Source organism: Salmo salar, chromosome ssa01, assembly GCF_905237065.1.
Source record: "Salmo salar chromosome ssa01, Ssal_v3.1, whole genome shotgun sequence".
NCBI classification, from domain to species: domain Eukaryota; kingdom Metazoa; phylum Chordata; class Actinopteri; order Salmoniformes; family Salmonidae; genus Salmo; species Salmo salar.
The window spans coordinates 13,977,253-13,987,786 of NC_059442.1; positions in this window are offsets into that span (position 1 = coordinate 13,977,253).

Sequence of the window (10,534 nt, forward strand, 5' to 3'; positions counted from 1 at the left end):
CATGACTTAGTTAACTTGGCATGACTACGACTATTAGTTAACTTGGCATGACTACGACTATTAGTTAACTTGGCATGACTATTAGTTAACTTGGCATGACTACGACTATTACTTAACTTGGCTTGACTACGACTATTACTTAACTTGGCTTGACTACATTTACATTTACATTTTAGTCATTTAGCAGACGCTCTTATCCAGAGCGACTTAAAGTAGTGAATGCATACATTTCATACCATACATTTTTTTTTTCTGTGCTGGCCCCCCGTGGGAATCGAACCCACAACCCTGGTGTTGCAAACTATTAGTTATTAGTTAACTTGGCATGACTATGACCATTAGTTAACTTGGCATGACTATGACTAGAGCTAGTGCCCAGGAGAATGCTAGCCTCTGTTAAACTCTAAATCTGGAATTTCCAGTGATATCTAGAATTTTATTTTCGTACTTGCAATTTTGCAATGAAGTTGTAGAAACATCTCGAGGATCATCAAATGGAGACAGGATGCACCTGAGCTCAGTTTCAAGTCTCAAAGCAAAGGGTCTGAATACTTATGTAAATAAGGTATTTCTGTTTTTTCCTTTTTATAAAATTGAAGAAATGTTTTTTTAAACCTGTTCTCGCTTTGTCATTATGGGGTATTGTGTGTAGATTGATGAGGAAAATGTTTTATTTAATCCATTTTAGAATAAGGCTGTAACATAACAAAATGTGGAAAAAGGGAAGGAGTCTGAATACTTTTCTAATATGTACTCTTTCCATGTCTATTCAAGAAAAAAGTTATAAGGGTTTCTCATCATTTCCACTAAGCCACCGTGTCAAGTTAATTTGTAAATACTGTGGTTAGCTAGACGGTAAGGGCTTAGGATTGTGTACAATATTATCAATGACTCAGACGGACCAAAGGTAGACTGAGGTATTTATCCTCCTGGCTTGGAAACACTACAAAAATTGGGTGCAGTATTTTTCAGTAAACATCCTCTGAGAATTTTCAGTTGCACAATGATTGCTCAAACATTATGCATCAGATTAATTAACATTGATAAACTGTTGCTTGGGGGTTGAAAAACCATTTGAGATAGCACAATGTTTTGGGAATGTCAAATTTTGAAATACAATGTTGTTTAGACATGATCGTAATCTCTGAGACAGTTCTTTGACATTGCGACATCTATGACCACAACTATTAGTTAACTTGGCATGACTACAACTATTAGTTAACTTGGCATGACTACGACTATTAGTTAACTTGGCATGACTACGACTATTAGTTAACTTGGCATGACTACGACTATTAGTTAACTTGGCATGACTATTAGTTAACTTGGCATGACTACGACTATTACTTAACTTGGCTTGACTACGACTATTAGTAAACTTGGCATGACTATGACTGAGTTAACTTGGCATGACTATTAGTTAACTTGGCATGACTATTAGTTAACTTGGCATGACTACAACTATTACTTGGCTTGACTACGACTATTAGGAAACTTGGCATGACTATGACTATGAGTTAACTTGGCATGACTATTAGTTAACTTGGCATGACTACGACTATTACTTAACTTGGCTTGACTACGACTATTAGTAAACTTGGCTTGACTATGACTATTAGTTAACTTGGCATGACTATTAGTTAACTTGGCATGACTGTTAGTTAACTTGGCATGACTATGACTATTAGTTAACTTGGCATGACTATTAGTTAACTTGGCATGACTGTTAGTTAACTTGGCATGACTATGACTATTAGTTAACTTGGCATGACTGTTAGTTAACTTGGCATGACTATTAGTTAACTTGGCATGACTATTAGTTAACTTGGCATGACTGTTAGTTAACTTGGCATGACTATGACTATTAGTTAACTTGGCATGACTATGACTATTAGTTAACTTGGCATGACTATGACTAGAGTTAGTGCCCAGGAGAATGCTAGCCTCTGTTAAACTCTAAATCTGGAATTTCCAGTGATATCTAGAATTTTATTTTCGTACTTGCAATTTTGTAATATCATATGAACACACTTTTTGGATGTTATGTATTGTTGCTTTTACTAGTTTGTTGCTAAGCAAGTTCGTCACTTTTTCATTGTGCACTTGACAATAGCACAACTACATGTTACAGTAATAAATAAGAAACACATAACGATTCACTACTAGTGACTACTACAATACTAAATGTAGGTTATTTGAAGCCAAATCACAATCTTTTTCACTAATTTGATACTGTTGTCACGGTGAAACATACGAGATGTGAGCTGATCACAAAGACAGAGAACAGCTGCTTCATACTTTTGAAGCTCATAATGTCTATTATATGCTGAGGCTTTGAGATTCACTGTAGTAGTTGTTTTAGGTTTTAGTATTTTTCCACTTTGATGCGTTTGAATAAATAACCTATTAGATAACCTCTCATACGGCTACTGGATATTATTGTCTCCAAACAGGATGGATATATTATTGTCTTACTAGGAGAGATCGTATCCCAAAACACCCCTTCTTTATTCAAGTAATATCAGTATGATCAGTCACACCGTCACACCTTTGGAAAGCTATGTGATGACTGACCCTTGTTAAAAACGTTTAGCTAATGTCATGTTTTCTGAGCAAGAAAGTCATTGAATCTGAAATGGAAGAACACATGTTGAACCAGCCTCATGCATAGTTAAGACATGTAATTTCAATGGTGCAGTGTCTCATTAGAAACTTTGCTTGAAGTTTATAGCGTAGTGTCAGTGCATGGTTCAGTGCATCAGAGCCAATGTAAAAGAAAGGGTGGATCCCAGGGACAACAAATGGCACGTTTCCAAAGTCAGTGGAACCTGCCAAGACATAGATTTTATCGACAAAACTACGTAGACAAGACTACGTAGACAAGACTATGTAGACAAGACTACATAGACAAGACCACATAGACAAGATTACAATCACATGACTACGTTACAGAGACAAGACCACGTAGACAATACTACATAGACAAGACCACGTAGACAAGACCACGTAGACAAGACTACGTAGACAAGACTACATAGACAAGACTACATAGACAAGACTACATAGACAAGACTACATAGACAAGACTACGTTTCGTAGACAAGACCACATAGACAAGACCACATAGACAAGACCACATAGACAAGACTACATAGACAAGACCACATAGACAAGACTACATAGACAAGACTATGTTTCGTAGACAAGACTACATAGACAAGACTACGTAGACAATACTATGTAGACAAGACTACATAGACAAGACTATGTTACATAGACAAGACTACATAGACAAGACTACATAGAAAAGACTACGTAGACAACACTACGTGGACAAGACTTTATAGACAAGACTGCATAGACAAGACTGCATAGACAAGACAATGTTACGTAGACAAGACCACATAGACAAGACTACACAGATTAGACTACATAGACAAGACCACATAGACAAGACCACATAGAAAATACTACATAGACAAGACCACATAGACAAGACCACATAGACAAGATTATGTTTCGTAGACAAGACTACATAGACAAGACTACATAGACAAGACTATGTAGACACAACTACATAGACAAGACTACATAGACAAGACTGCATAGACAAGACAATGTTACGTAGACAAGACCACATAGACAAGACTACACAGATTAGACTACATAGACAAGACCACATAGACAAGACCACATAGACAAGATTATGTTTCGTAGACAAGACTACATAGACAAGACTACATAGACAATACTATGTAGACACAACTACATAGACAAGACTACATAGACAAGACTATGTTTCGTAGACAAGACTACATAGACAAGACTGTTTCGTAGACAAGACCACATAGACAAGACCACATAGACAAGACCACATAGACAAGACTACATAGACAAGACCACATAGACAACACTACATAGACAAGACTATGTTTCGTAGACAAGACTACATAGACAAGACTATGTTACATAGACAAGACTACATAGACAAGACTACATAGATAAGACTACGTAGACAACACTACGTGGACAAGACTTTATAGACAAGACTGCATAGACAGGACTGCATAGACAAGACAATGTTACGTAGACTAGACCACATAGACAAGACTACACAGATTAGACTACATAGACAAGACCACATAGACAAGACCACATAGACAAGATTATGTTTCGTAGACAAGACTACACAGACAAGACTACATAGACAATACTATGTAGACACAACTACATAGACAAGACTATGTTACGTAGACAAGACTACATAGACAAAACTACATAGATAAGACTACGTAAACAACACTACATGAACAAGACTTCATAGACAAGACTACGTAGATGGACTACATAGACAAGATCACGTAGACAAGTGCTTATCGCCAGTGATATCATGACTACTCTATTATCGATCACTTTACATCTCTACAATTATTATTATTTCATTTTTTCTAACTGAGAAAGGGCTTGGCACCTCCTCAAACTCAATACCCGGGGCTCTGCCATTCTCTTGATAGAGGTGTGCAAAGGTGGTTCTGGGAAGGATATTGGAGTATGTATGGTTTGGATAAGTTTCCTCTATCTGGAGGAAAAATATTACATCAGTAACCCACTAATGTATTTTCTGTTGTTCTTCATAGCTGTCCTTTAATAACGGAAACAACGGGACTATTTTGAGCATGCTTACTTGACAACCAGTTGCCATGGCAGCTGACCTGAAGCAAGCCTCGGCCTTGGCTTAGAGGTCAGACAGGTCCCAGGCCAGTGGAGTGTGCAGGTAGTACTCCAGCTCAGCGTAGGCTGAGATGATGTTGGGCTTCACTCCATCATGTTTGATGATGCCTGTAGAAGAAGACAGAGAAGAAAACAACTGCATGTTCGAGTCTGGTAAGGAAGAGGTGTACACAGAGACTGTGGATCAGTCAGGTATGGTAGTGTGTTCCATAAGCTTGTTGCAGTACATGGAACCATCAATATCATCAACATCAACACAATGCCAAACTATAAAAGTACTAGACTAATCAACGCAGATGTAGGGGTGTATGACATTTAACATTACATTTTAGTCATTTAGCAGAAGCACTTATTCATAGCGACTTACAATGAGTGTATTTATCAACCTGTTGGGGATAGGGGGCAGTATTTGCACGGCCGGATAAAAAAACATACCCGATTTAATCTGGTTACTACTCCTGCCCAGTAACTTGAATATGCATATAATTAGTAGATTTGGATAGAAAACACTCTAAAGTTTCTAAAACTGTTTGAATGGTGTCTGTGAGTATAACAGAACTCATATGGCAGTCAAAACCCTGAGACAAATCCTAACAGGAAGTGGAAATCTGATGTGTGGAATCACTTCAAGCCTTTGCCATTGAAACACACAGGGACTTATTAATCATTTAGCACTTCCTATGGCTTCCACTAGATGTCAACAGTCTTTACAAAGTGGTTTGAGTCTTCTATGGTAGAAACTGACCCAAAGAGAGGCTTGGGAAGTTGGTCACAGGGGGAGGGCCATTACTACTATGACGCGGGCGCCCATGGGAACCCTTTTGTTCCGAAACGTTTAGTAACACAATGCAATCGTCCGCCTTGAGTATTATTGAAGCTCTGGTTGAAAAAGGCCCTAAAGATTTATGTTATACAACGTTTGACATGTTTGAACGAATGTAAATATTTTTTTTTTGCACATTCGTGACGACAAGTCCCGCGCGCTTCAGTACATTATGAGTAGCCTTCGGAATGCACTAACAAGAAGGAACTATTGGGACATAAATTATTAACTTTTTCGAACAAAACTACATTTGTTGTGGACCTGGGATTCCTGGAAGTGCCTTCTGATGAAGATAATCAAAGGTAAGGGAATATTTACAATAGTATATTTGATTTTAGATGGTTCCAAGATGGCGCTAACATGTATCGCCTAGCCTATTTTTCTGAGCATACCACGTCGTTTATTGCAAAGTGTGATTTCCCAGTAAAGTTATTTTTAAATCTGGCAATGCGGTTGCATTCCCGAGATGTTAATCTATAATTCTTTGAATGACAATATTAAATTTTAACAATATTTTCGAATAGTAATTTTGTAAATTGTAGAGCTGATTCACCGGAAGCATTTGAGGGAAAATATTTTCTGAACGTCACGCGCCGATGTAAAATGCTGTTTTTATATATAAATATGAACTTTATCGAACAAAAAATGCATGTATTGTGTAACATGATGTCCTACGAGTGTCATCTGATGAAGATTGTCAAAGGTTAGTGCTGCATTTAGCTGTGTTTTGGGTATTTGTGATGCATCTAGTTGCTTTGAAAATGGCAGTGTGATTTTTTTTGGCAGGGTACTCTCCTAACATAATCTAATGTTTTGGTTTTGCTGTAAAGCCTTTTTGAAATCGGACAACGTGGTTCGATTCAGGAGAGGTGTATCTATAAAATGGTGTAAAATAGTCATATGTTTGAGAAATTGAAGTTATAGCATTTATGAGGTTTTGTATTTCGCGCGACGCGATTCCACTGGCTGTTGACTAGGGTGGGACGCAAGCGTCCCACCTCGCCCAGACAGGTTAAGATAATCTATTTACACAGTGAAATTAACTCAGTATTTAATGTCCATGAACCTCTCATTTAGTACTTACTATGGAATCTCCAGTCTGGCTTCATCTGCTGCCTCAAAACAGACAGGCTGTCGTACGCCAGCACGGCTGCATCCAGGGCATTAAACCTGTCCCAGGGGTAGGCTGCAGCATGAGACAGCTTCCCATGGTACTTCACTGTCACACTGAGAATAGATTAACCAAAAGTGAACCAAAGTTGACACATATTACAGTCAATTACAATGTTGTTGACCTGAATTGGATACAGATGGCGGAAACTGAGTCTTACTCTGTTATGGATACACAGGGCATGAATAAAACATCCTGTTGAACAGGGTGAGGCATGGAGACAACATCCTGTTGAGCGGGGTGAGCCATGGAGACAACACCCTGTTGAGCGGAGTGAGCTATGAAGACAACATCCTGTTGAATGTGGTGAACCATGGAGACAACATCCTGTTGAGCGGAGTGAGCTATGAAGACAACATCCTGTTGAATGTGGTGAACCATGGAGACAACATCCTGTTGAGCGGGGTGAGCCATGGAGACAACACCCTGTTGAGCGGAGTGAGCTATGAAGACAACATCCTGTTGAATGTGGTGAACCATGGAGACAACATCCTGTTGAGCGGAGTGAGCTATGAAGACAACATCCTGTTGAATGTGGTGAACCATGGAGACAACATCCTGTTGAGCGGAGTGAGCTATGAAGACAACATCCTGTTGAATGTGGTGAACCATGGAGACAACATCCTGTTGAGCGGAGTGAGCCATGAAGACAACATCCTGTTGAGCGGAGTGAGCCATGAAGACAACACCCTGTTGAGTGAAATGAGCCATGAAGACAACACCCATGTCTTCAAACGGCCCAGTCAGGATGAGGTCGACCTTCCCTCCTCCATCCTCTTCTGCTGGGATCCCAAGTACTGTCACCTACATGGTATTGATAAATGCTTTTATTTATCTATTTATTCAAATGACAAAGAGTGACATTATCCATGCATGATAATTTAGTAAGTGAACAAATAGAGACCTAGCTATATTATATGGGAAAGGGGAAAGAGGATACCTAGTCAGTTGCACAGCTGAATGCGTTAAACCGAAATGTGTCTTCCGCATTTAACCCAACCACTCTGAATCAGATCTTATGTTGTGGCACAATATGCTTTAGAACTGCCCAGTCTGCACTCAATGCAGGCAGAATGTAGGCTACCTTTACACAGAGAGGAGAGTCCGACAGCTCTCTTCCATAGAGATAGATAGAGGACTCATTTTTTGTATCTGTGCCATTATAGCATCCGTGACAGAATGGGAAGCGCCATTTTATTTATTTTATTTTATTTAACATTTAACTATGCAAGTCAGTTAACCTCTCTAAGGTCGGCGGGACAAAATCGTCCCACCTACTCAACAGCCAGTTGAATCCCGTGGCGCGTTATTCAAATACCTTAGAAATGCTATTACTTCAATTTCTCAAACATATGACTATTTTACACCATTTTAAAGACAAGACTCTCGTTAATCTAACCACACTGTCCGATTTCAAAACTTGACTTTACAACGAAAGCAAAACATTAGATTATGTCAGCAGAGTACCCAGCCAGAAATAATCAGACACCCATTTTTCAAGCTAGCATATAATGTCACATAAACCCAAACCACAGCTAAATGCAGCACTAACCTTTGATGATCTTCATCAGATGACAACCCTAGGACATTATGTTATACAATACATGCATGTTTTGTTCAATCAAGTTCATATTTATATCAAAAACCAGCTTTTTACATTAGCATGTGACGTTCAGAACTAGCATACCCCCCCGCAAACTTCCGGTGAATTTACTAAATTACTCACGATAAACGTTCACAAAAAAAATAACAATTATTTTAAGAATTATAGATACAGAACTCCTCTATGCACTCGCTATGTCCGATTTTAAAATAGCTTTTCGGTGAAAGCACATTTTTCAATATTCTCAGTAGATAGCCCGGCATCACAGGGCTAGCTATTTAGACACCCACCAAATTTAGCACTCACCAAAATCAGATTTACTATAAGAAGAATGTTATTACCTTTGCTGTCTTCGTCAGATTGCACTCCCAGGACTTCTATTTCAATAACAAATGTTGGTTTGGTTGAAAATAATCCATAGTTATGTTCAAATATCCTCTGTTTTGTTCGTGCGTTCAAGACACTATCCGAATGGTAAAGAAGGGTGACGCGCACGACGTATTTCGTGACAAAAGAATTCTAAATATTCCATTACCGTACTTCGAAGCATGTCAACCGCTGTATAAAATCAATTTTTATGACATTTTTCTCGTAAAAAAGCGATAATATTCTGACCGGGAAAGCGTGTTTAGGTTCAAAGACGAAAGAAAATAAAAACATGGGGTCGACTCGTGCATGCGCCTCAGCCCATTGTCCTCTGATAGAGCACTTGCCAAAAGCGCTAATGTTTTTCAGACAGTGGCTGGAATTACATCATTCAGCTTTTTCCCACCTTCTGAGAGCCTATGGGAGCCGTAGGAAGTGTCACGTTACAGCAAAGATCCTCAGTCTTCAATAAACAGAGTCAAGAAGCTCAAGGAATGGTCAGAGAGGGCACTTCCTGTTTGGAATCTTCTCAGGTTTTTGCCTGCCATATGAGTTCTGTTATACTCACAGACACCATTCAAACAGTTTTAGAAACTTTAGGGTGTTTTCTATCCAAAGCTAATAATTATATGCATATTCTAGTTTCTGGGCAGTAGTAATAACCAGATTAAATCGGGTACGTTTTTTATCCGGCCGTGTAAATACTGCCCCCTACCCCCAACAGGTTAATAACAAATTATTATTTACAATGACGGCCTACCCCAGCCAAACCTTAACCCGGACGACGCTGGGCCAATTGTGTGCCGCCCTATAGGACTCCCAATCATGGCCGGTTGTGATACAGCCTGGAATCGAACCAGGTTCTGTAGTGACGCCTCTAGCACTGAGATGCAGAGCCTTAGACCACTGTGCCACTCAGGAGCAAAAAAAGGCTCCCATTGAGGCTATCTCCATTTTAAATTTGTCAATTTTCTTCTTCTTCATTGGCTGATTTCTCCCAACTCATAGGAATCCCCACCCAGTTGACTACTTTAAAATGGTGTCAGAACAAGTGCAGCAGCCACACCGACTTCGTATATGAGGGTTTGTCAACATGCATGGCCAATACCTGGCAACGCATCATACTTGCATAATTAAGAAGCCCACATTCTGTAACCGAAAATGCGGTAGGCAGTTTGACTTTTAACGTCCCATAAGTTATCATTAGAGAAAAACTCATGTGACTGTTTTTCTCCATATGCAAACTCTGGTCAGATCCATATGGCTTAGATTTGAAAGGCTGGTAAGGGCTCACATCAACACCATTATCCCAGAAACCCTAGACCCACTCCAATTTGCATACTGCCCATACAGATCCACAGATGATGCACTATCTATTGCACTCCACACTGCCCTTTCCCACCTGGACAAAAGGAACACTTATGTGAGAATACTATTCATTGACTACAGCTCAGCGTTCAACACCATAGTACCCTCAAAGCTCATCACTAAGCTAAGGATCCTGGGACTAAACACCTCCCTCTGCAACTGGATCCTGGACTTCCTGACGGGCCGCCCCCAGGTGGTGAGGGTAGGTAGCAACACATCTGCCACGCTGATCCTCAACACTGGAGCCCCCCAGGTGTGCGTGCTCAGTCCCCTCCTGTACTCCCTGTTCACCCACAACTGCATGGTCAGGCACGACTCCAACACCATCATTAAGTTGGCAGATGACACAACAGTTGTAGGCCTGATCACCGAAAATGATGAGACAACCTACATGGAGGAGTTCAGAGACCTGGCCGGGTGGTGCCAGAATAACAACCTAACCCTCAACGTAACCAAGACTAAGGAGATGATT